Source organism: Trematomus bernacchii, unplaced genomic scaffold (assembly GCF_902827165.1).
Source record: "Trematomus bernacchii unplaced genomic scaffold, fTreBer1.1, whole genome shotgun sequence".
Lineage (NCBI taxonomy): Eukaryota > Metazoa > Chordata > Actinopteri > Perciformes > Nototheniidae > Trematomus > Trematomus bernacchii.
Genome location: NW_022988043.1, coordinates 10,414,982 through 10,440,966, shown reverse-complemented (window position 1 = coordinate 10,440,966; position 25,985 = coordinate 10,414,982). Strand labels below are relative to the sequence as shown.

The following is a 25,985-nucleotide window of genomic DNA, read 5'->3' as shown; positions in this document are numbered from 1 at the left end:
TATTTTATTGAACAATCATTTGTTTCATTGAAGAACAAACACTCTCAACATGAATGTTGAGTTAAATATTACTTCTAGAAATCATCTGTGCATGTGTTGGAGGAATGCACAGTGCCTGTAGGGGGTGTGGTCTCAATAGCCATGCAGTAAGCAGTGTGCTATGTGCATGTGATTGAGGAATGGCATGGATATTCAAGTGTACTTGAATGGCATCTGTTTGTTTTAGTCAAGATTATGCTAAAATATACTTTCCCCAACTATATTTAAGTTCCCTATGAAGAGCCAACCTTCAATTTAGAAAATTCCCAGTTTATTCCCATGGAAAGTTTCCATCTTTGAAAATTCCCGGAATTTTGCAACCCTAGTCCGAAGCGTTCTCCCTCTCTGGAAATACTCATTTAATATAGATGAGGGGTGGCACCTGGTTAGAGAATGCAGGAGTCAGTGAATGCAGCACACCGCCACACATTATCCAGTTTGTAATTCGGTCATAAATCCGGTCTTTTGTTTGTTTGTTTGTAGCCTTTATTTAACCAGGTTAAAAAATCCCATTGAGATCAACGATCTCTTTTTCAAGGGAGACCTTCATTTTCTTGTTTCTTGAATTTGTCTGATGGTTTCGCCCTTGGCCCTGGCACACAAATAGTCCAGAATCTCATTGTCTGTCCAGTGTCTTTGTGTAAATGATCCCTTTTATTTATCCTCAGGTGCTTTACGACAGGTGCAACTAGGCCTGTCGCGATAAGCAATTAATTGACTTATCGTACGATAAATAAAAATGGACTCGATCACTTTTCTGAGCTCGATAAATTGCCGTTTACATGCGTGTTTGTTTACATAAGGATGTGACCAGCATTTTAGCCAGGAGCGCTGTGGCTGCCAGCCCGGCGCGCTGTGAGGGGCTCACACACAGCCCATGACACAGCCAGGTCAGGACACTCCGCGTGCAGCAGTGTAGCAGCCAAATTAATAATATAGAGACAAGCAGGAGACAACCTGTGACGGAGCCGACGCACAATAAGGGGCACACTCTGGACTTAATTATCTCAAAGGGTCTGAATATCTCAAAGGTTGTGGTGACTGATGTTGCACTCTCTGATCATTCCTGTGTTTTCTTTGAGAGCTCTATTTCTGTTCACAAAAATGTTCAGAAAGAGGTAACCACAAAGCGATATTTAACTGAAAATACTAGGGAAATGTTTACTCATAATTTTTCATCCACACTCTCCCCTGCTAACATCTCAGTAAATGAGCTAGTAGATCATTTTAATTCAAAATTTAAAAATGTTATAGATACCATTGCTCCAACTACGGTAAAGGAAGTGATTGTCAAGAAAATATCTCCCTGGAGAAAGGCCATGACCGTGAGAACAGAAAAAAGAGAGTGTCGAAAAGCTGAACGTAGGTGGCGAAAAACAAATCTCCAGGTTCACTTTGAAATCTATAAAGAGAGACTTGGCCTTTATAATTTGGAATTGAAAAACGCACGACAGTCTTTCTTCTCTGACATCATTACCAAAAACAAAAACAACGCACGTGCCTTGTTTGCTACCGTCGACAGACTAACTAACCCCCCAGTGTCAGTAGCCTCTGAATTTCTATCCACCAGGGCGTGCAATGATTTTGCCTCCTTCTTCACTGACAAAATTCAGAAAATTAGACAAGCAGTCAGTGCCTCTGCATCAGGTACAGCAAATGTGTTGTCCCTATGTCCACCTAATATCAATTCAAACACCATGACACAATTCCATCAGATTAATGGTAAAAACTTAGAGGACATTATTCAACTTCTGAAATCCTCCTCCTGCTGCCTTGATATTATTCCAACAGGATTTTTCAAAGATGTTTTTCCTTGCAAGGCCTCAGATCTACTTCATATAGTAAACACATCTCTTCACTCAGGTATTTTTCCAGAGGCCCTGAAAACTGCAGTCATTAAACCGCTCTTAAAAAAGAATAATCTAGATGCTTCAGTAATGAACAATTACAGGCCAATATCAAACTTGCCATTTCTAGGTAAAATCATTGAAAAAGTTGTATTTCAACAGTTGAGTAACTTCTTGCATTTAAATAACTGTTTGGATGTGTTCTAGTCAGGATTTCGTCCAAACCACAGCACTGAGACTGCTCTTGTAAAGGTCTTCAATGACATCCACTTAAACACAGACAGTGGCAGAACTTCAGTGTTAGTATTATTAGATCTCAGTGCTGCGTTTGACACTGTTGACCACAACATATTACTAGACCGACTAGAAAACTGGGTGGGACTTTCGGCAACAGTTCTAAATTGGTTTGAGTCCTACTTAAGGGACAGAAAAAACTTTGTTTCTATAGGTAAATACACATCTGAGTTGACAAATATGACATGTGGGGTACCTCAAGGCTCCATCTTGGGGCCTCTTCTCTTTAACATCTACATGCTACCACTGGCTCAGATAATGAAAAACAACAAAATAAGTTACCATAGCTATGCACTGAGTAAGTGCATTGAACAAATCAATGACTGGATGTGTCAGAACTTTCTCCAATTAAAGAAAAATAAAACTGAGGTAATGGTTTTTGGAGCCAAGGCAGAACGTATAAAAGTTAGCGCTGAGCTTCAGTCTGCAATGTTCAAAACAACAGATAAAGCCAGAAATCTAGGTGTAGTCATGGACTCTGACCTGAGTTTCAACAGTCACATTAAAACAGTTACTAAATCAGCCTACTATCACCTAAAGAACATATCTAGGATTAAAAGACTAATGTCACAGCAGGATTTGGAAAAACTTGTCCATGCTTTTATCTTCAGTAGACTCGACTACTGTAATGGTGTCTTTACAGGTCTCACTAAAAAATCTATTAGAAAGCTGCAGCTAATTCAGAACGCCGCTGCTCGAGTCCTCACTAACACTAAGAAAGTGGATCACATCACTCCTGTTCTGACGTCCTTACACTGGCTTCCTGTGTGTCAAAGAATAGATTTCAAAATACTGCTGCTGGTTTATAAAGCTTTGAATGGTTTAGGCCCAAAATACATGTCTGACCTACTGCTAAATTATGAACCATCCAGATCTCTCAGGTCTTCAGGGACTGCTCAGCTTTCTGTCCCCAGAGTCGGAACTAAACATGGAGAAGCAGCATTCAGTTATTATGCTCCAAATATCTGGAACAAACTCCCAGAAACCTGCAGGTCCGCTGCAACTCTTACTACTTTTAAATCCAGGCTGAAGACTTTTCTTTTTGCCGCTGCTTTTAATTGAACTATTCACATCTTAAACTGCACTGTAACTTTTAACTTTTATCCATGTATTTTTTCTTTTAATGTTTATTTTTATTATCTTTTCTTTTTAATGACTGATTTTAAATGCCATTTTCATAATGTCTTCCATTTTTGTAAAGCACTTTGAATTGCCTTGTGTTGAAAGGTGCTATATAAATAGCCTTGCCTTGCCTTGCCTTGCCTTGCCTTGCCTTGCCTTGCCTTGCCTTGCCTTACTTGAGGGGAATTTGAGGTTAAATGGAAGTGGTTGCAAAACCTAATACCACATCTCCGGTGTGGGAATATTTTGGATTTAAGCCAAATCAACGAGGCGAACCTACGGACTTGAATGAGCCGGGCGGTGTGTCGCATTTGTTTAAAAAAGGTAGCACCAAAAGCTAGCAATACGACCAACCTTAAACTGCACCTGAAACACAACCTACCCATTCCGTGTTCCCAGCTGGGAGCAAACACGGCAGCTCGAGAGCCCCCACCTTCCCTACAGTTTGCAATCAAAGATGCATTTGCCCGACAATGTAAACATGTTGGTGTTCCTTGCTCGAAATCTTTGAAATACTGTACAGATTTGGATATGGCCTGTTGAGGCATCTGGGTCTTTGTATGGACAGTGGACTGTACACTTGACTGTTGTTTTAAGGAGTTTTTTTTTGCTTGTGAGACAATGTGTGCTTCTATCTATCTATCTATCTATCTATCTATCGATCTATCGATCGATCGATCGATCGATCGCCGGAATCAGTATCTGCCGATCCGATCGAGTGGGCGGGGCCTAAATGGAAGATTTAAACATCACTTTAAATCTTCCATTTAAAGTGATGTTTAAAACTCAGTTAATGGGGCTCATTCACTGGAGCTTCCACAAACAATCAACTTAATTATTACATTCAAATTATGTATATTATTCAAGTTTACATTCACTTTGGATAATACCACGGGAGAAATTAGCAAGCGCTCTCTTTTCCTCTCTCTCCCTCTCTCTCTCCCCCTCTCTCTCCCCCTCTCTCCCTCTCCTGACAGCCCGTCAGTATCGTCTCATGCAGCTCGCTGATCCAGTAATGTGTGAGGCCGACAGTGAAGAATAAACATATTTATAACTAGTTTAGCTTGTTCCAGAGGTAGATAAAATAGCTAAGTGTGTTAGGTCTAACTCTTGTGTGTTTCGCTCCGCTCACACCGCCCATCACAGCGGGTGGAGCTGCAGGATTTCTGCTTCACACACACGTTGCATACCGCTATTTTACTGTCTTTTTCGGACACCTTAAAATAATGCCAGACCGGTGAAGCCATTTTGGCGAGCTTGTTTTGCCGCGTACAGAGAAAAGTGTCATGTATTTTACGTCATGCGATCGGCCCTCGCGATCGGCATGTTTAGAGAGCACCGATCGATCGGTAGAGAGTGAGTATCGGCAGATCTCGATCGGTGACCGATCGATCGGAGCATCCCTAATTCTTTCATACTGCTCCACCATGCAATGTCGAAAAATAAGCTGTGTACGAAAAGCATGGCAAAGCACTACTTTCATTGTTCTGGACAGTATTTTAACCAGTTTCAAATCACAGCAGGTGGCTTGTTGTGTTGTATGACATACACACAGAACAAAAATTGGATGCAGCTAATTAAATTCAATAACAGAAATGCATCAGTTCTCAGAGGTCAAGGTTAAAGCAGATGGTGTCTCTCTGGAGACAACCTTAACCATCAGAGTACCAACAAGCTGGCTTTAACTATTAATCCATGTACTACTTAAATCGCGCTTGTTACCATAAAGATTTATTTTATTAGGGTTACTTAAATTCCCTCTAACTAACTACACAGAGTTCAGATGCACTCAGGTAAGTCTAAATACGAGCGGTGTCAACCTCTGCTTTCTACAGTCAAGCTATTTTCTTTTTTCTCAAAATATCCCAGTCAGGGGTCAAGTTACTTCTATTTGGGACTGAGTTGATGTTCATCAACCAAAATGAATCAGCACACCTACAAACATGTATCTGTACAGAGCTTTGAAATGGCTGCAAACTTACCACTGCAGATACAGTTTACTTTATTACGGAGAACCACAACACTGATGATCATTTTTATTGGAGCTTTCATGTTTTTCCATGGAACACAGAAATAAGTTAATTACAGCATGGATTTAATTAAATTGCTTAATGGAAGAGGTGAAGATATATTTCACATGAGTTGCTTTCGGCTCTCTTGCTGCCATATGTATGGACTGCAATGCAAGGATATTATCATTTTATTTCCGTCCTGGACCCATAAATCTTTAGATATACATTTACTTCCTGTGTCCAGAATTACTTGCAGTGTAAATCCTTGAGATAAGCTTTCTCTCTGCTGGGTTGTGCTGCTGCTTCAAGGAGATTGTTTCTCACAAATTTGAGATATCACAGCCTGTCTACATACTCTACAAACATTTGGAGTATTGTCGAACAAAAATAAAAACAATAACAGGAAGTGTTTCTCAACCATGCATTTCCTATTTATATATACAAAGTTGTTAATAGGCTTGTATGTTGTGTTGACAATAAAGCTGGAGTTTATCGTGTTATGACCATTTCATTAGCTTGTCAATAGCAACTAGAAAATGCATTTCCTGCAGAAAATGCGTGCTGTAAACTGTGAACATTTGTGGCTGAATTTAGCTGAAAATGCAGAAAAAGCTGAATATGTTATTAGCTGAATGGTAGCTGCTTTTAGCTACAAAAATTCAGAAAAAGCTTGATATTTAAAAGAAAAGGTTTAAAAAAAGGTATAAACAACATGTATAGCCTTGATGTCCTGAAATAGCTGAATAATGTAATAGTTGAATGGTTTCTGCAGCTGAAAATAGGCTGAAGGAGTTAAATATCAGATGTAAGTAGCAGTGAATGAATTTGTATTAAGAAGAGAAAAGAAAGTAAAAAGGCTTGGGAAAGCAGCAGAATATATTGACTGCAAAGTTTTCGACTAAAACCATATGTCACCAATAATGTATAAAATATGTGGAACCTGTTGAAGTCAGTATGAAGTCTCCATCAGACAGAAAATAATAGGCTAAGACAGTCTGTTAAAGTCCAGTCTGTCAGTGTTTGTTTCTGTTCCTGAGCACCTACTCATAACACCCAATCATAACACCTGTGTGTGTGTCCAGAGATCAAAGGTTTCCATGGTGTCTGTTTTGATTAGATGATGTCACTCAGGTGTGTGTGTGGCTCCAATCTGCCCATCAACACCATGACAACCAACTGCAGCACTGAGTCCCATTAAGAATGCATTGCGGAGTATATCTGACAATTTTGCCACCTGTTCAAAAACTATGGCTCCTATACAAAAATGACCAGACCGTGAGCATCAGGGAACCCCAATGAACTGATATATGTTGTTTCTTTTGGTTTTGTGTGTAAAATGTGGAGATGGGAGCAGTTTGTCTAAAGTGTACTTCTCTCTGTTCTGAAGAAAGTTCCGGTCAAATTTAACATGGGAGTCTATTGGGAGCTAGGTGGACTTTTTGTCACTCTGATCACTATTGGGCCAGAACGGTGTGTCCGTTTGATATGATGAAGGCAATTGAGCAGGCCAGACTAATAATGCTCCTGAAATCTTTTGAAATTATTTGAATAGATTGTATATTTTGGCTCTGAGAGCAGTTTTAAAATATTTTTTCCGAAGATTTTTAAGACCCTCTACACTCTAAGTGATGATGTCACGCACTCTAAAATCTAAAACAGCCTGTACATTTACCAAAACTTAAACATTGATAAGTCAAAAACCGTAAAAGATAACAAAAATAAAAGTCAAGTTTGAATAGCTGAAGGTGTTGTGATCATTTGAAAGTTGGAATGAAGTGTCTAGCTGAAAGTATGTGGAAGGAGTAGCATTTGGCGCAAGGTGTAGGAAAAGAGGATTTGAAGGCATCTCCCATTGACTTCCATGTTAAAAAAAGAGTTTAAAAAGCTGAATATTTCAAAAAGTATAAAATATTTTTACAAAGTTGAAGGTTTCCCATCGATTCCTGAACAGGCTGAATAGTTTGATATTTGAATGGTTTCTGTAGCTGAAAGTAAGCTGAAGTTATGGAGAGCCAAAGTATTGGCTGAAATAATAATTTTAAGCGGAAAGAATAAAGATTTGAAGTACTATAGTGGAATGCTGTGGCACAGCATTCGCACTAATAAAGATTTGAAGTACTATAGTGGAATGCTGTGGCACAGCATTCGCACTAATAAGCTGATGGGAATTCCCAGCTGACCCAAGATAGTTTTGCTACCTCAAACATGTTATTGACAACAAAGATGTCTTTAGCAAACTTTTGAAGTGTAGAATTGATAGTTTCATGGTCGTACAGATAATGTCTGATTTGAATACACAATGCAACGCAAATTCTCCCAGAGTGAAAAAACCAGACATGTAACTAGTGACAACACATTTTCTTTAATTCGTAAACTGAATTTGTATCTCATAGTCTGAACTGCAGCAGTTCCATCACTTTCCTCACAACACAACATGTGTCCTATTTGAATGATTGAGCAAAAAATCCAAAGCAGAATTTGGTTGATTATTAATGTATTTATAAAATTCCTAAAACATTTTACATTCAGTAAATAAGTAATTTGGCATGGCCATTGGCATTCTTCATTCATCTCCTAGGTTGGCAATAGTTGCCCTAGTTCAGAGGTCATTCAGATGATTCAGAGGTAACAAAATCTCAAATAATTTAAATTTACCTAGACTGCATCGCTTGGAATTATATTCCACTTTTGACAGGACATTTATTTAAACACCCACTTGATTTGTGGGTTGAGGTTTGGCAAAAAGGACAAAACGGCAAAAACAAGAGAAATCGAAAGCCCAGTCAAATATAATGTTTTTAAGCTCTTGACAGGATCAGAAATATCATGTAATTTCACCCTCTGATGGGGAGCAGAGAAGGGAAACCTGTATGTGTGTGTGTCTGGTCCATGCATGAGCTAATTCACATTACAAGTGATTTAATGTTTGGAGGAGTCATAGCAACAGTTGGGGGTAAAAAAGTGTACGTTTAAGTAGATGGAGAAAGAGCTTGTTCACTGCAATCAAATGAGCTCTGAGTCAAAGGTTTTGTCTCCCTCCCATCACAGTTTATCCCTCTCCTCTCTCTCCATTTTCCTTCACTCGCTGCAATGATGTCTTCCCTATTACCTCTGATTTGGCTTGTCTGGTTATGAATACCTAATCATGTTGAGATGCCGCACTTTCCTTCCTTCCTTGGTTGGTCTGACACGTATTCCTAGCTGAGAGGGAATGTGCCAAATACAGTTTAAACAGGCATAAATAAGCCTGTGTGTGCTAAGGAAATTGTTTACCGTCATAAGTACAGACATATAAGTAACAAAATGACCTTATTCATGTATTATTTTTAGATATTCCCTGCTTTAACTTAGATTTGCTTCATTCATAGATTTTAGAGCAGAGGTAATGCTTTGATGGTGTTAACTAAGATGCTGCTAACATGTCTAATTTTCTTTCTTTTAAGACAGCGCAGCAATCAACAAAAACCTTACAAAACCTGTGGCTGCTTCAGAATAAGGTAGGACAAACATCCCTATTTCGATTGGAAACTGTTTCTCCACAACTAAATGCAGAATCAGTCCACTTTGTCTTTGCCTGTGTGTTTGTGTGTGTGTGAGAGTGTAAGTGTGTGAGCCCATTCTTTGTAACCCCCACCAGGGGATGTACTGGGGCTCTGCTGCCCCTGAGGTTGTTCTCAAAGCCTTGGTCGGGGGTCCGCAGCTGTTCTATAGAAAATGTACTGAACTCACTTTATTGCTGTGTTAAAAGGGACCATAGCAACAGTATAAGGTCATCATATAAGTTCATCACCATGACATGTCTTTTTTTAATACATTTTGAGTATGGTCTACTGAGATTTTGTATGTGAAAATGGAGAAATAGGAGATGAGGTTAGGGTTGAGACTTGTATGTTTATATTGACCCACATTTCATCTATGAAGTAAACAAAACTTCCTGTCTGTCTTCACGCTACTCACTTCCTGTGAGTGAGACAAACATGGCACAGAGAAAAGTCAGTGAAAGCAATGTCTGGAAGAATATTTAAATGACGTATTTTTTTCATACTTTTGCAAGCAATGCCTGGATTGGGTAATTGGCCGATTGTATTTATGAGCCTTAATGAAGTTGGTTGCAGTGTCACTTCTTCAGTGTTACAATATATTATTAGCATTTATAATTGATTATGTCTTTAGAGGGAAGTTGTGCTACTTATGACACTCATCATATGTGCGTCTGAACTTTGTATCACATTCATTTTCTTACTGTTCTCTCTATGTTTTGACCGCCTATCTAAACAAAACTGCACTCAAATATCACATCACATGTGTACAGTGTATAGGAAAACAGCCCTAGTTTTCTTTCTTTTTTTTAAGCCAACTGGGATATAGCCTATTTGATTTTCATTTGGTTCTTTGAAGTGCTGTGCCTTGTGAGTGTCTTGTGTCAAGGGAACTGGAGCAGTAATTCATGGTATCTGGTGGACAATGATTGCATCTGTCTCCCTCTACACGAGTGCTCTTGAGGGAAGTGTGTTAGTTGGTTCATGCATGTTCATGTGGATGAGTTTGTTTGTGAGTGCTATAGCTGAAAGGGTTTTCAAAAGTAGTATTCATCTTGGCAATAAGTGTCTAGTGTCTTACGTGTTTTATTTCTACATTTCTTTTAATGAATGGAAATTATTCCTGATAAATGTACTTTTATAGAGATGTTTATTTCGGCTGTCATACTTTAAACTCTTACTTGATTTAGATACAGTGTCACCATTACCCTCAAATTCTGATATCCGTGTTTAACTAAAAGTATTGGCTCCGGTTAGTAACTGTAGTTATTAGTAACTTGTTTTTTATTCCCAATAATTTCTTCAGTAACATTGCAGACCATTGCACAAATAGATCCACTAACATTAGCCTACACCCAAGAATGTGGGCCATCAGTTTAAATTATCACTCTAAATATCTCAGTCCCTGCTCTGGTCTAGACTAAGTGTTGGTAAACCCTGAGTCAAAGAGCTGATTGTACCTCTGCGCTGATTGTTTTGCACCACAGTCAACTGACACAGCCCCCCCACCCTCCCTCTCCTCTTCCTGAGGTGTCAGAGACTACAGAACCACAGGAACAGGCTCGAGGGCGACTTTCTTAATTATTTTCTTCTCTTTTCACATTTGCCCTATTTCTTATTTGTGTTTATCTCCTCAAGCATATGCTCTCACAAAGATGCTATTATCTCTCTTAGCTGCTCATCGTGTCACACTCATATAACCAGGAGACAGAGGGGGGGCATCTTTGGTCTTGTGTGTGCAAATGTATCTATAAGTATCTTTTTATCTTCACCCCCACCAACTCGCCACATCCACCACGTGCCATGATCTACCCCTCCATCTCGCAAAACTATTCATCTTAAAGGTCACCTATTATGCAAAATCCACTTTTTCATGTATTTTATACATAAACATGTGTCCCCTCTGTGTAAAGAGATTCTGAAAGTTTCAGGAAAAAGTATTCGCTCACTTTTTGTCCTGATACATAAAAACCTGTCTGAAAATGAGCTGATCAGATTTTGGCCACTTTATGAAGTCATAACGATTTTTTGGCTTGTGTAACCATTAGCCAATAACCAACCAAGGTAACACCCTCCACCTTATCACCTGAATCTCCTCCTAGAGCACCATTGTGTTATTTTTAACCAAATATCTCTCAGAGGGGCGTGGGGAGTGGCTCCTTATTTTCATCTAAAGTAACAGACAGAGAATCAGCACTTTTGAAACAGGGCTGAAACAGAGGGGATTATGGGATGCTACAATGCACGATCTGTTTGGTATTTCGAGCCAAACACTTCAGAGACATGTTTTGTATATAACTGAGAACTATAATATATTGATGAAAAACAGTATAATAGGGGACCTTTAAATTGTGCTATTGGTAAACATGTGTGCTTTCAATCGATTAACAGGAAATGTAGTCACTTTACACTTTACAATGTAACTACTGTTCTCCAGTGATAGCAAAACACGTAGCCTGTGTTGCTTCACTGCCATGCGAATCATGGGATAAAGATTCTCTGGAAATAGGGGTGAAAGTTGGGCAAACTTGGTAATGCGATTAATTTGGGTGACATTTTTTACTTAAAGGGGACATATCATGCAAAATGCACTTTGTTATGTCTTTTATACCTAAATATGTGTCCCCTGTGCGTCGGGGAACTCACGCAGCGTCAGAAAATAAAACCCTCTCTCTTTTCCTCCGTACCCAAATCTTTTAAAAATGGGGGTACAACTAGCGGATACAGATTTGCCGTCGATTTGACGTCAAATCGGCGGCGGACCCACAGAAAGTTGCTATCAGAAACAATGCCTGACGTGTTTTGGACGTAATCTCGTCTTTGTTTACATTAGCAAGCCTCGCTAACACTCAGAGCTAACCTGTACTGTAGAGCACATGTGTTTAAAAAAGCAGGAAATATTAAAAGGAACTCACCTTGTGATAAACCCGCAAGAGAAAAAGCATTTGAGCTCCATACTGTTTCAGAAATAATCCTTGACGTGGTTTAAACAGGATGGCGTTTTATCACAACCAAATGTAACTTTATCTCCGGTGGAATTCTGATCAGGCATTAGCTCCGCCTCCTCTTCTTTCTTTTTTTCAAGCTAAGGACCCAAAATCTGAGTTTCTCTAACAGGGCTTCAAAAGAGGGGTTTGAGCAGTATGAGGCATGGCTACAATGGGGGATCTGTTTGGGATTTTGAAAAAAAAACTTCACAGACATGTTTTATATAGGTATGGCCCTACAATATATATATTTCAAATATAGCATGATAGGTCCACTTTAATTTAATTGCGAGCGTGGATCAACGTTGACAGATTAAGTACAAAAACATATTTTAATGACATCAAATATTGTTCCTTATTTTATTGGGTCACCTGTAAGGGTTAGTATGAGGAACAATAACACAAACTCACATTAAAGCTGCAAGCAGTGATGAACGGGTTCTGGTACTTTCACGCGTGTCAGGGGGACAGAAGGAACGCTTTTTTGACAACAGTGACCGAGACTTGGTATTGTACATTTCTGCTTGCATGTGATAAGCTGGAAATTAAATGTTAGGTATCATGTACAACGGACTTTGTCCACTATGTTGTGCTAGAGAACACACCCTTAACAAACATTTGCTCTAAATCAAGTGTGGACGACACATTCATGTAAATCGGATGATGTTTGTCACTCAAGGCTATCATCCCCAATTGTGGATGGAGGGATGTAAAGGTGGAAGGCTGCATTATTTTGCTAATGAGACGTTAGGATTCATAGATGGACGGATCTAAAAACAAAGCTGTCAACGTTGTCTGACGGTCTATTTGACACGATTTTCATATTTTTCGAGTAATTATAGTTTTTGAAGAACTATTGTTTTCTGGCATCACTTTAAAATATTATGGGGAAAATTGGCATTTTGGTATGAGGGCACACGCCGAATGTAAGAAGGCGCAGTGCCCCTGTTACCCGGTTTAGACAAACCCCTTACCTACGTTAGGCGCTTTCACACCGGAGTACTTTTCCCAGGAATAGTTCCGATAGTTCCTGGGATTTTGCGTTCACACCAAAAAAATCTGGAACTAGAACTTTTTTTTGCTAACCTTTTCACCCCTTTTCAGTCCCTGCTAGAGAGCAGGGACTTTCCTTAGGAGAAAAAGGTTCCCATTTCTGATTGGCTGGGCGAATTGCAAACCACGGCCCGTAAAAATCTGAAACGTTTTTGTGAAGCCGCCATTATTAGCATTAGCATTAGCCCAGCGCACCAACGGAGAGAGACTAACTTATGGCAACACAAAAGAAAACATGGGAGCGGTGTAGTGATGAGGAGGTGTCGGCGTTCTGGCGAATTTACTCGGAAGGCTTCAGTAGAAGCTGCTGGGAAGACTCACAGCAGCTTCTACTGAAGCCAGTCCCCAACTGTCAGTATACAGTACGCTGTGAAGTTGTTTGCGGCCTGCCAGTAAACCCAAAGCAGAAGAAGAAGTGACGTCAGCGGCTCCCTCAGGGACTTATTCCGGTGTGAACGCGATTTACTAGATAGTTCCAGGAAATAAAAGTTCTGGGGAACTAAGTTCCGGGAACTATTCCTGGGAAAAGTACTTGGTGTAAAAGCGCCTATTGTCTATCAGCAAAAAAGAAAATCCCCAAAAATTCAATTATATTTTCGAAGAAGTTGCAGTTATAATAAACTACCTACAAACGCCAGAAAATATATCTATATTGGTTTTGTTACGACTTCCTGAAGTAGGCCCGCTGCACACTTCATATACCTCTAAATTAGCGCGAAAAGATAATACAAGAATAAATCTCAGATTCAGAAGGGCAGGTCATAAAGTGAAGTGGGTTCGGGTGGTTGATTAATGCATGTTTCTGGGTAATAAAAAAGCCTGCCACTACACCAGCACTTTCAGTGGAAAGGAGCCCTGGTCAAATCATGATTCTCTTTTTTTTTTAGCACTAACTGAATTCATAATTGTCATGGAGTTGGTTACATAAGCATAGCATTCTTCTCATTGTCATCAGCAACATAGGAGTATGGAGACCCCTCAGTACTCATGAGCTGAGGGTGTGTTTTTGAGAAGCAAAATCTGTAGTGCGTCAAGGACTCTCTGACGTCAATTCACTTCCACACTGTGGCCTTTGTGTACCTTAGTCCTTTGTGATGCTTTGTTTGTGCATTGTTTTTGCCACTTCACTTTATAGTGCCTGCAGTACCATCACATCTGCGTGATGTGGAGAGGCTTGTGGAGTGTTTATCTGTTTCAATATCCCTGCAGGAGTCTGCTTTTTAATAGTGCATGAGTGGCTTCATACCTCTACTAAATTAACACTCGAGTGGTGTTTTTGTAATTTTTCTCATTCTAACTTGCTGTTAGCATTTTCAATTCGACTGTCCCCTTCTTACACCACTCTTTTTCTATTTATCAATTTGTTGCCTTTTATTCTCACTCTATCTCTGTTTCTCTTTTGTGCGAAAGTCATCTAGACCTCTCCCCTTCTAACACTGGCCACTTTGGAGCTGGAGTGCATTTGTTGGGATCTTTACGCATATCACTGATACATTGTTTGGCTTGATTTCGGATAGCAGGCTTGCTATTAGAATGGTTTATTCAAATTTGAAGCTGGGGGAAGATATTTGCCATATTTTTCAGATGATTAAAAAGGATTCCCATGGGCCAGCTTTTCATTTGTACAGTTTTCCCCAAACTCTCGGTCAATTGGGTCTTCTGTCTAATTCATTATTATGAATAAGGAAATGTCATTCTTTTTTCTTCATTTTTGTCTTAATTAAGCATTATTGTAGAAGACGCATGATGGGTTTTCCTTGCATGTTCAGTTTTAATTCTCTTGTGCTTTGAACAGGTGTAAAGGTGCACTGATATATTCTTTCCTGAAAATTAAAGCATACCATTGATCAGCTGCACCAAACATGTTATGCAGATAAAGACATGAATGCCAAATTACAAACTACTCTGATACTGTGAAATTCACACATAATAAAGTTAAAGGTCAATGGAGGGCACATGTCTTTTTTTTTACAAAGTTTAACTTTAGTTGAAGATATTGTGGGCTGTATCAGCAGAGCTGAGTACAGGAGTGTGGTGGACAATTTTGTGGAGTGGTGTAGTCGGAACCACCTGGAGCTCAACGTCACTAAAACGAAGGAGCTAGTGGTGGACTTCAGGACGCAGAGGACCGCCCCAAGCCCAATTACCATCGTGGGCATGGAGATGCATATTGTGGACAGTTACACATTTCTGGGTGTCCACATAGACAATAAACTGGACTGGAATAAAAACACTAGGGCTGCCCTCGACTAAAGATTTTTCTAGTCGGCCAATAGTCGTCAATTAAGGCGATTAGTCGACTAATCGTCGCACGTTTATGACAATTATGATTATAAATATATATATATTTCTTTATTTTATTTTCTCCCAAAATGGTTTCAGTTTCAAAGGCTTATAAAGAGCGTTATTATAACAGCATGGTACATTTTGCTTCACATTTTTTTTTTTTTCAACTAATTGACTAATGATAAATTGCTCGATTAAGACTTTATTAGTCGACTAGTGATTAGTCGAATATTAGGGGGCAGCCCTAAAAAAACACTGACGCCCTTTACAAGAAAGGCCAGTGTCGCCTGTATTTCCTCAGGAGGCTCGGGTCCTTCAACGTCTGCAACACTATGTTGCAGATGTTTTATGACTCGGTGGTCTCCAGTCTCATCTTCTTTGCTGTAGTGTGCTGGGGCAGCAGGGTGAAGACAGCTGAGGCCAACAGACTTAACAAGCTCATCAGGAGAGCAGGCTCTGTCCTGGGAGTGGAGCAGGAGTCGTTTTACTCTTCACCCTTCAGTAAAGGGAACTGAGAACTTCCACACCAACACTATGTGCAATATAAATACCATTACCATTATTACAAAACACTCTCTGCTATATAACTTGTGCAATATTATTATTATTATTAATAATGTTCTATAATAACATGCAATTGCGTATCTGCCACTACGTTTTTTTTTTTGCACTACTAAATACTGCTGGTCACTGTACAGTATTTTACATTAATGATGTTAAAGTTTTTTAATCGCTCTTTTTACTTCACTGTTGGTGTACAGTTTTATTGACAAAGTCCTATCTTATCTCTTATCTTATAACATATATTGACATATTGTGAAATCATTTTGATTTAGTTGCCTCATTTATCTGTGTTTTTGATACAAAACTCCACTATTATATCATATTTAGTTAATCAGAAATTAGATTAAACAATTACTTTCAGAATATAAGCACATGATCCAGTTATTCTTTTGTTTACATTCTTTCACAGACAATCTTCCACCAAAGCACTATTTGCTGACCTCGCATTTCCATGTTTTGTTTTTGGGGGGCATTTTTGCTCTATTCCCATTACATTAATCAACTGCTGCACAGGACTCTCAACTTTGTGTTTGTGTCTGTGCATGCTTCAGTGTACGCTTGTGTGAGCGCACTAATGGCATTGTGTTAAGTGTCATGTCCAACCCCAAAGACTGTTTTTCGTCTCCGTTTCCTCTAATCAAGCGCCTGTAGGGTGATGGGTTAGCTTCCCATCACTAAAACAAGCAAACCTTAAATATAGTGATAAAGATAGTGCACATAAAAGAATACTTGGAACAGTATGCATTTCAAATGAAGTTGTTTATAAGTGATAAACAAACTATTACAGGGTGTCCGCGGGGTCTTAAAAAGTATTAAAAGTTGATAAATCAATGTAGTGAAAATTAAGGCTATTAAAAAGTATTAAAAAGTATTAAACGGCATTTTCCAAGGTATGACATTTTGTAGCTTGTTTTCAATAAGTATATAAATTGTCCAAAGAGGTTGTATTCTACAGTTTGCCTGAATGTAATCATTGCGTAGGTGTGTAGTGTGATTCTTTGTAGTTTATTTATGGCATCCCGTTGGATTTGACGTCATCTGAACAGGACATTGCACGCTCACTGATTGATAGCGCGCGAAGGTCCGTTTACGCCGGTTGTTAAACAACATCGTTATGGGGGAATGCAAGTTTGCGTCCAAATGGTTGGAAGATAAGGAAGAAGGACGATCAATACTGTATATAGTAAATGTGAGGTAAAGTGTGTCGCCAATGTAACCGGTTAAAACTCGAAGTGGCGATGAGGTCTTGAAATGTATGGAAAGGGTCTTAAAAAAGGTCTTAAAAGGTATTACATTTGACTTCAGGATTCCTGCATATACCCTGATTAACATAGGTCATATATTATTATTTTTAACAAAATTCAGTTTTTTTAGATAGTAACAGACTGTAAGCCGACCATACAATGAGCCTCTGAAACTGCCACAAGGGGATGAAGTTACAGTATATACATGTATATTATATTATTAGACTATGATAGGCTATTTATTACTCCTAACATATTAATATATGCCAATGCTGATATGTTTTCTATCTCAGCCTATCAAGTAAATGCTGAGGTTTCTTTAATACCTGCACCCACCTGACTGCGATGAGAGCCAATCTAAAGCTCTATGTGCAAAATAATGGTTATTTAACTCACACACTGTCAACTTTATGGATTATAACTAAGATTCCTTAGTTTTTGTTTGGCCTGAAGGGAATGGTTGTGTAATTTAGTCATGTGCTTGGGATAATGATGATCTTTTAACTTAAGGGGACCTATCATGCAAAATGCACTTTTGTACGTCTTTTATACATGAATATGTGTCCCCGGTGTTCCAGGGAACTCACCAAGTGTCAGAAAACACAACCCTCTCTATTTTCCTCCATACCCAAATCTCTAAAAAAGGGGCTGCAACGGATCTGATAAAAACTGATCCAGATTTGAACACTTTACTGACGTCAGGAAAGTGGCGCTACGGCTATTGGGCCAACTCCACCAATCAGGAGACATCGATGGCCATTGCCGTTCGAAAGCGCTGGAGACGCTGTAGTGCATATGCCAGGCCTGTAGGTGGTGCTGTTCTCACAGAATCTGCCCTTGCAAAAACAGGGGTAAAAAAGTGCAATTTGAGAGAAATGAGGCATGGTTAAAATGCATGATCTGTTTGGTATTTTGGAAAAAAAAAAGTATAAATATGCCTTATATAGGTATGGTCCTACACTATATTATTATAATATAGCATGATAGGTCCACTTTAGCTAAGGTTTTAGCAAAGGCTCATGCAGGATAACCATTGATTTTCTGCACCTGTTCTGCCTCGTCATGAATAAGTGATTAGTTTGGAACATATATTTTATTATAATGAGCTCGTTACCCAGGAAAAAATACCGACTCAAATGGCTGGATTGGGTATTGGTGACAATTGACTGAACTGGTATCAAAATACGATTACTTTAATGAATGCATTAGTAAAGCAATTTTGAAGTCAAGCCTGATGTCGTCTTTCACATAAAAGAATGATCCCAGTCTCTTTCACACAGTGAGGATTTACGGCTTAATGAATCACTGTTATTGGATTTGTACCTGCCAATACCCAAAGCCTGGGTATCTGTATTGGTGTCGGGACTGAAAGAGATGGAACAATGCATCCCTATAAACGGCAAGCTTGAGCCTCTTAACAGGATGTCTCTGCTCGGCCACTGGGTCAGGATGCTTCCTGGTTGGCTCCCTGTAGAGTTATTGAGGGCAGGTCCAACTGGAATCGAACCCAGTAAATGCTGGAGAGATTACATATTATTTCTGGCCTATAAACATCATGAGATCCCTACGGAATAGGCATGAACAAGTGGATGGATGGTTGGACAGTCCATTTGTTCAGGAGCCAGGGCTGGAAGGTCCAGAATGCTTAACATTGTCTTCATAGATCAGGAAGCACAGCAGAAACAAAAAAGGAACTAATAAGGCCAAGACATGCTTTTGCTTGTCTTTATGCTTTTCAGTCCAATCATTATGCTTTTCTTTAATATAATTATGTTCAGTAACATTGTCTCCTGTTCACATCAACATAGAAGGACAGTGTTGTTGGGAGTGAATTCAGAATCAGACTGTTAACCTGTTTCACGCCTTCCCCCCGGTACCGGGCGGATAAACGCGTCATTTGCAGGAAACAACGTCTAAGGAATCTTAATATTGAATAAAACTATGAATGTGTTATATCCATGTAACGGGAAGAAACTCAGCTAACTGATCTTTTTAATTTTTTTTTTAAAAAAAAACCCACAATGCTAGCACTCAGCCTCTGAATTAGCCTCGATCGAAAAAACGGGACCGACAAAGGCACATAAACTCACTCAGAACTCCCTTATTACTTATCCTAGATGCACAACCAAACACTATTTTTTGGTGTCCTGGAGACACTGAATCTAACGGTGCCCACCTCAACACTCAGTGATAAACATTCGCGACGCTATCAACGAAAGCGTACATCATCACATGTGGAGCCAAGAAGCTAAACATGTAAATATGGCTCACCTTGGTCAAAAGTGGTCTTCAATGGCATTAAAACGATAAAAAAACGATGCTGCAGTTAATCCATAGGTTCATCCTATGTGTCTGTGCCTTCTTTGAAATTATTTCTGATAATCCATAAGCAATACAACTGCGTTTTAGTTTCCAAACTCCAGAAGGAGACATTCCTCCAGTTTAGTTTCGCTTTCCACACGCGAAGCGGCAACATTTTTTCTTTACAATGTGTGTCTATGTGAGTATCCTCCTTCGATTCTATTGGCTCTAACGGTCACAAGGGTATGTCAACCAACCAGATCGAGCAAGGGGGGCCAGAGATAGGTCAAATCCACCCAAATGACCCCAGATGGCCCAGTTTTTGGCTAAATCTCTCTAAAAAGGTCAAATTTCACTTGTTTTGCATCAATCTTGATACAGGGTACTTATTATATGTTGTACTTTGGATTCCTAAAGCTTTTAGTCTACTAACCCATCATCCAAGGGTAGTTTTCACTATCTGTAAAAAATAATTTTTGGACGGACACTATAATTTACAGTTTTTTATTATGTAAAATCTGAATTTTCTTTAAAATAAAAAACATTTATATTGATTCTGACACTTCTACATCCAACTCACAGGTTTATCATTACTTTGAGAAAAGATTATTAATTTAACCCTTTTAGAAGGGAAGATATGGTCATTTGTTCTGGGAATGTCATTTTCGAGCCTGAGACCTGAAAAACAGGCTCAGAGTGGAACAGGTTAAAGAGGCCCTATCATACTTTTGGGGGGTTTCCCTTTCCTGTTATTGAATGTGTTAACAGCCTAACCCAAGCGGCGGCTGACTGGCTTGCATATTATCTATGAAACCATGTCGAAAAGATGCTGTTTGGCCCTATGTGTGGACTTTAGTTTGGACTACCAAAGAAAAGGAGTTGAAGAACAAATGGCTGAAATTATATTTCTAACCACTGTTCCTTAGGATACTTCCTGAACCACCCTCACCGTATGCTCACCAACTTCACCTTAAAGTTGTGTAGAAGAAAAAAATTGCAGACGTTTTTTTAAGTGTCGAGGTCTGTTTATGGTTACAAGCTGTAATAGTCTGTTCATTTAAATTTGGCGATGGAAGGTCACAACCTGCAAGTAAACTTTACTAACTGTTGATTTGTTATGTTTGTAACAAACACTGTAGCTAGCTACTGAAACGGGTTTAAGTGTAGAGTTGTTGTCACCAGTTATCACCGGAGCGCTTCAAACTTCTAACCTGATGGTAATTGTTTGCTATGGCCTTTACAGTTTGCACTCAAGTAATTTGAATCAAAATAAATCACAAAACCCAGGAAGACATGAAGGATGCCATGGGGCCTTCAAGACGGATATTACAACTATAGGACCGTTGTAATGTTACTGCAGGGGGCCTGTACTGGATTCCATTATAGTGTAAGACGTTCCTTGCATATATTGTCCACCCCCATGTAAATTTGTCTTTGGGACTTATTCCTTACAGACTAATTTTGCTGTCAAAGGAGCACTGGAGAACTTTCACAGAATGAGTCTCATGTCACACATTTGGAGCAGGTACAATACTAATTTTACAAGCGATATGAGCTTGTTCTGATTCATGGGGTACTAAAACATCATAATCAAATGAAGTCAAGACGTTTTCCTGAATCATACAGCATATCCGTATCCTATTAAATCACAAAAATAGTTTCTGTCACATTAACAACCAAGTGTTTGAGAGATTTAATCATCAACTTTGTCTCATTTACAAATTATAACCTGCCAAGATGTGGCACTTATCGCCATTTGATTTGACACAAATTACTTTTAAATCACCCTTTTCCAGCCTCTCAGCCTGAATTATTACAATTGCAAAGATTAGTTAAGTAAACAGAAGGAAAAGAGGAAAGAAGATTGCTGGAAAGCCATTAATGCTTCAGGGGGGCCGTGACAATATTTGCTTTGCTATTTGGCAATGCAAGCCAAAAAGTCAGCAGTGGAACAAAACAAAGTGTACAGTATTAGCATAATGCTGTGTACGTCACTGTCAAATTGAACACTGATGACCGGAAATGTTGCATTTTGTTGAAATTAAACCTCAATAGTCTTTGCCAACAGTCCAGTTGTCAAATGGAATGAAAGGGAGTTTTTTTCTCTATCACTCTCTCTCTCTCTCACACACACACACACACACACACACACACACACACACACACACACACACACACACACACACACACACACACACACACACACACACACACACACACACACACACACACACACACACACACACACACACACACACACACACACACACACACACACACACACACACACACACACACACACACACACACACCTTCTCAATACTCTAATTTCCCCTCCTCGACTCCTATCCTCGAGACTTAGTCCCGCCCACAGGAGATGCGAGCGGAGGAGTCGGAGGGGAACTGAGGAGAGAGGAGGGGAAGCAGCAGGCGGTTAGAGAAATGAGAACTCCTCTCCTCTGAGCGGTCATTTTAAAGAGACGTCCATTAATGATGACAGGAGGCACAGCAGCCCTCTGTCTGATGGACAGATGTGTTCATGACCACTTATATATTTACTTTTAATTAATTGACAGTGCGGTATAATGAGACAATAACAGGCTACAGATGCGGACATATACACACACATATATTTATATAAATATATACAATTTAAAGTATGAGAGCACTCTCATAATAACATAACACAATCAGAGACTGGATATATCCCCCCCCCCTCTCTCTGGTCGCTGAAATGGGGAATTGAAATTACGGGGCAAAAGTTGTATTTACAAGTATTAAAAGTAAGCATAGGACACCAAACCAACTGAGACCTGTCTGTCCGCCGCATCTACGCACTGTACAACACGCACCTACACACTGTACCACACACACACCTACACACTGTACCACACGCACACCTACACACTGTACAACACACACCTACACACTGTACCACACACACACACCTACACACTGTACCACACACACCTACACACTGTACCACACACACCTACACACTGTACAACACGCACCTGCACACTGTACCACACACACACCTACACACTGTACCACACACACTGTACCACACACACCTACAGCTCCTAAAGCATATAGGATACAGCCGTTGTGTATTTTATTATGTGAAGCACTAAATGGTCTTAGAAAAATATCGACTCTTTGTTTGTAGATATCTACTAAACTACAGCATACAAATACAGAGAGTAATGTAGGCCTGTTATACTGAGTGATATATATTATACACACTGCTCTGCTTTCTGCACGGACCTCACAGCTGTTCTCACTGTAAACATCGCGATGAAAGCAGTTACTAAAATAATATCCAGGGGATGCATGCAGAGCTGTCATTGGCTGAGATAAGTCCGGCCGTGCGTTACGCCTCCACCGTTCCCGGAAATGCATCCGCGGAGGAGCCGTGGAGGATGCATCAGTGTATCCTCGGTTATAGCTCCTCCAGAGAGCCTCCTCGATGCTCGAAGCTCGGTCCTCGATGTGCATTTAGAGAAATGAGATGTCCTTCAACATGGCGCGCGGAAAACCATTTCCGGGTCACTACCGGAGGACCGAGGAGTCAAGGAGTTGAGGAGGGGAAATTAGAGTATTGAGAAGCCTCTACACACACACACACACACACACACACACACACACACACACACACACACACACACACACACACACACGGAAATAACTTTTATAGCACAGCAAGGATTTTAGTCGTTGTCCCTCATACATCGAGTTTGCTGGAGAGGCAGAAAGTGTGCCCGCTGTAGAAAAACCCTCTAGAAAGATATAGTTTTTCAAATTACTTGCTGTTGTCTTTTCTTTCTCGTTCTCTTTTCCCCTTGTACTACATTGATTAAATTGGCGGAGAAATGTAATATCAGAAGTTTTAGTTAATTTGATTCTTTTGAGACAGAGGCTGCGGGCGAAAACTACTTTCTTTCAAATAGTAAATTGATGATTGTTTTTGGCGTTTTTCATCCCAGTTATTTTTTTAAGCTTTAATGGAGGAGGCATGGTACGAACAGCCCAAGGTAGCATCTAATGGTATGGTTTGTGTTACATCCTTTTGCAAGTGTTTTTCTGCATTCAGCAGTTATTATGTTTTAAGTCTTTTGAGCGCAACTTATTCACAATATGCTGACGGTATTCTCTCTGTTGCTTTATCTTCTTTTTGTTATTAGATTTCCACGAGATTGATATTTAAGGTGCTATTAAATATGCATGAGCAATTCTCAGGTGTAGGAGTAGTTTATTTTAATATAATTTCAGGAGAATTCCTACTTGTTCTGCAGAGAAACAAGTGTGAAAGAGTGGTTGTTTGTATAGGATGGGGGCTGCAAGAAGTGAATTGGAAATGTTTCTCAGATTAACGTGCAGAGGAGAGGAGCTGACCCAGCACAGATTTAGTGAAGAGAAAAAGCGACGAGGAGAGAATAAGCCAGGACAGACAGTGAGGAGGAAGTAAATCAGACCCTGAGAGGACTGGGAAATTGCACAGCCTCAGAGAGCAGGGATGGAGGGATGTTGATTGATAGAGGAATGACTAGTCTGTTGTTTATCACTGGAGTTAAAATGGTGTTAAGTAGCCCTATGCTGTGGTGAGAGAGAAGTATGAGACAGGCAGAGGAGAGATGGGGAGTGTGGATGAGAGGAAAAATAATTATGGTGAAGTGGAGGTTGGCAGCTTAGGGGTTTAAAGTGAGAGGCACATACTTAACAGAATATTGACAATATGAAGTCGTACGGCAGAGATACGGTTAGAGGGAGATTACTGGACACGAAGAATGATATCTGAGGTGTTTCTATAGTATATTTTTTTATTGTAGAAATGTATTCAGCCACTGATTAAATCCCTTAATAATTCTACCTTTATCGCAGTGTTTCTGCTATATTCATATTCAGTCATGTACAGTACAGGAGCCTGAGTCAGTTGTGACTGCCACAATGATCTTGTCCACATTATGCACTTCATTCATTTCATTTAATCGTTTATTTGAAAAGGGACAATGCACATTGATGAACACTTTAAACAAATAATGCTTCAAATGTAAATATGCCGGATTTTAGCTTTGAGCTAATTTCCATCCGTAATCCCTCACATACAACATTTAAGAGCATGACATTTATATACATAGCAAAAATAAATACATGATATGCAGAAAGAGCATGAGCAGCATATACAAGTATTTACCACATGGCAGTACAATATAGCAGCAACGACATATAAAGTGCAAGAGAAGATAAAAGAGCTACATAAAGTGCGAGAGAAGATACAAGAGATACATAAAGTGCAAGAGGAGATACCCCTGTATTAAAGTGCATTTCGCGGTGATTGCACGGATGTTTGTTTCTCAACCATTCTTTGAGTTGACCTTTGAAGCTATTGAGAGTGGGACAATCCCGTATTACATTACATTACATGTTACTTGTTAGACGCTTTTATCCAAAGCGACTTACATACTCAATACTGTGGGCAATCCCCACAGGAGCAATTTGGGGTAAAGTGTCTTGCCCAGGGACACAACGACATGCTGACTGCAGTGGGGTTTGAACCTGTGCTCCCCTGATCCGAACACCAAGGCTCTATCCACTGCGCCACACGCCTCCTGTATCTCAGTTGGGAGGCTATTCCAGAAAGAGCTGCCTTTAAAGGAGGAGACATTTTGTCCAAAAGTTGTCCGTCTACGGTGGACCTCACAGTCTCCTCTGGTTTCTGACCTAGTGCAGCGTCTAGTGTGTTTTTTGTGGATGAATTCCCCTAAGGGAGGGAGGGGGGGCCAGTCCATATAAACATTTATAAATAAAGTACATACTTTTAAAAGACTTAAAATTGTCAAAACTCAAGAAATTGTGTTTTTCAAGGATGGTACAGTGGTGGTATGAATAAGGCTTTCTGTCAAACACCTTGATAGCTCTCTTGTACAGCTGTTCTATCGGTTTACGGTTTGTGGCACAAGCAAACGACCAGTTTGTAAAACAGTATTCAATGTGGGATAGAATCATACAGTGGAGGTATGACTTTGCAGCATTGACAGTTAAGAAAGGTCTAATTTGTTTAAAATGTTGCAAGTTGAATTTAATGGTATTGGATACTTTCTTAATATGTTTCTTAAAAGTCAAGTTCGAGTCCATTATGACTCATAGATACTTGAAGTGGGAGACTAGTTCAAATTCTGCTCCGTTTAAAAACACATTGGATCCTTCTATTTTGACTGGTCGTTTACTGAACATCATGCATACTGTTTTTTTTACGTTTAACTGTAAGCAAATGTTGTTCAGCCAGTGTTGAACCTTGTCCAAAGCATTAGAGAGACAGGATGAGATAATTTCAGTGTTTTTGCCATGTACAAAGATGACCGCATCATCGGCATACATTTGCACATTCAACTCAGGACATACATTAGGCAAGTCATTAATGTACAGTGAAAACAGTAATGGTCCAATAATGGAACCTTGTGGAACCCCAACAGGGTTGACATGGTAGGGGGATTTGGCACCGTTGACCGAAACACACTGTTTTCTGTTCGATAAGCAAGACTTAAACCAATGTATCGAAACTGCAGAGAAATTGAAATGAGTCAGCTCATTGGTCTCGATGAATGCCTTGAGATTCTCAAATGAGTCGATATCCTCCCGTTCTAGTCTCCTGCCCCACATGTCCAGTTTCCGTGTGAAGGATTATATCTTGTCTGCC

General features: G+C 39.7%; 1 protein-coding gene across 1 annotated transcript in view; it reads left to right on the top strand.

The window, feature by feature from the left end:
* Positions 1-25,985, top strand: part of gpat2 (glycerol-3-phosphate acyltransferase 2, mitochondrial) — a 153,779-nt gene that overhangs the window by 7,920 nt on the left and 119,874 nt on the right. Inside the window, exon 2 of the mRNA XM_034117687.1 lies at positions 8,758-8,811. The gene's annotated coding sequence lies outside the window, so the exon portion shown is untranslated. The remainder of the gene's footprint in view (positions 1-8,757; positions 8,812-25,985) is intronic.